This window comes from Rattus norvegicus, chromosome 12 (genome assembly GCF_021556685.1).
Source record: "Rattus norvegicus strain SHRSP/BbbUtx chromosome 12, alternate assembly SHRSP_T2T, whole genome shotgun sequence".
NCBI classification, from domain to species: domain Eukaryota; kingdom Metazoa; phylum Chordata; class Mammalia; order Rodentia; family Muridae; genus Rattus; species Rattus norvegicus.
The window spans coordinates 10,058,934-10,061,405 of record NC_141545.1 but is presented as its reverse complement, the minus strand read 5'-3'; positions in this window follow the sequence as shown (position 1 = coordinate 10,061,405).

The following is a 2,472-nucleotide window of genomic DNA, read 5'->3' as shown; positions in this document are numbered from 1 at the left end:
CAATGCAATTATATTTTAGTTAAAATGTGTTTAAAAAATTTAAGAGGGATATACTATCAAAATGCAAGTTGATTTTATCCAAAAGATACAAGTTTCACTTAATAGATCTAAACCAAACAATGTATGCGAAATGAAAATATCTTGAAGTAAATCTAACAAAGCAAATCAAATTCTTTTATGATATTAAGACATTGAAGAAATTTTAAACATTTGAAGAAATAAGTTGAAGAAGATATTAGGAGATCAAGTGATCTCCCATACTCATGGATTGGAATAACTAATGTAATAAAAGATGTCATTCTATCAAAAGCAATCTTCAGATTTATTAAAATTATAACAGTTCTTCACAAAAATTTAAAGGATAATTTTCAGCTTCATGTGGAAACAAAAAACACACTATTGCTAAAACAACTCTGAACAATAAGAAATCTATTGGAGTTATCACCATCACTGACTTCAAGCTGTACTACCGAGATATAGTAATAAAAACAGGAGGCTATTGGCAGAAAACACACCCGGAGATCAATCTTCTAGACTTGAAGAACCCCACACAAATCCCTACACCTATTGAGACTTTTTGAAAATGAAGCCAGAAATATACACTGGATAAAATGCAGCACCTTCAACACATAGTGTTGCTCAGATTACATGGCGGCATGCAGAAGAATGGAATTAAATCCATATGTATCATCCACAAAATGTAAGTCAAAGTAGACTGAAAACCTCAACATGAAAGCATATACACTGAACCTGACAGAAGAAAATGTAGGGAATAGTCAGGGACTCATAAGTATGAGAAAAATATATTTTGACCAGAACACTGATAGCACAGCCACTAAAGATGAACAATTAATAAATGAGACCTCACTAGCCTGAGAAGCATCTACATGTCAGTGGAGAATGTAATCGGACAAAGTGGCAGGCTACAGATTGGAAAAAGTTTTTTTTTTTTAACCAAGCACATACCTGATAAGTTACTCCACAAAATATATAAAGTACTAAAATTAAACAAAACAAAAAACCCCATAACAACAACAAAATGGGCTTCAAGAAACAAATAACTCAATTAAGTAACGGAGTACATACCCAACAAAAAAATTGTGAAGAAAAGGAATCTCAAATGGAAGAGAAACAAATAAATGTTCAACATCCTTAATCATTAGGGAAATGTAAATCAAAACTACTTTGAGATTTCATCTTATATCATTCAGAATAATCCATGACAATGACAACACATGCTGCCAAAAGTGTGGAATAGAGAGAAAGCTCATTCATTGCTGGTCTTCAGTGTGGCAAGATAATCAGAAAGCTGGGGATGTACTTCAAGATCTAGCAATACCACCTTTGGACATATACTCAAAATGTGCTTCATCCTACAACAGAGACAGTTGCTTGAAGACATTCATTGCTGCTCTAGTCACAATAGACAGAACTTGGAAAAAACCTAGCATATAAAGATGGCTAATAAATATCTGATACATTTATAAAATAAAATATTCCTTATCCACTAAAAATGAAATCATGGAGTTTTCATGTAAATGGATTGAACTAGAAAAACATCATCCCAGGTGAGGTAACTCATTCCCAGATCGTCAAATTTGGTATGTGTTTTCTTACATGTGTATGTTGTCTCTTAACTCATGCATCAGCAAGCTACAGTCAATGTAATCACAGGAATTAGGAAGAGAGTAAGTGATTAGATTAGAAGGAGGGATGGATCTCCTTAGGAAGAAGACATAGAATAAATTGTTTTGGAAGGATGAAGGCAGACAAGTTTGGGAGGATCAAACAGTGACAGGAGACAAATGAGGGGATGAAGAAAGAAATATAAGGAGGAACTGCTAGGCCTAAGAAACATTTGAAAGGTCATAAGACAATCTAATACAGTAGAAGCATCCTATAACATATACTTATATAAAGGTGTTTCAACTGAAATTCTTCTATAACATGATACAGAAAAGTTCCCCTTGTCACCAAAAGCAACTTTCAGTATGAAGATGAGTTGTATCTAATTGAATTATTGGCTAAAGTGTTCCCATCACAAACCCTAAAAATCTAAGCTATTGCCAAGGCTATTGGTTTCTTTACACAAACAGATAGCAAGGCTCTATTGATAAAGACAACACCAACAGAACTCACTGAAGATGTAGAAGTCAATCTGCTGACTACCTAGAACTTCCACCTCTATGGACACTTTCTAATGGGACTAGAAGGTATTCTGCATGTTATTAGAGGAGAAACTAAATATCAACCTAGCTACAAACTTTACACATACAAGTTTGACCTACTTCCAAGATATGCTGCTACAATAATGTTACAAAGTCTGTAGGACTAACCAAGTAATATCTGATTTGAATGAGGACACACCGTATGAGATTGCATGAAACAATGCTTGGGCATCTAAGAACCTGAGGTCAGATAGTCCAGGAATCTTGAAGAAAACTAAATACTAATAGAATATAGCAATGAAAT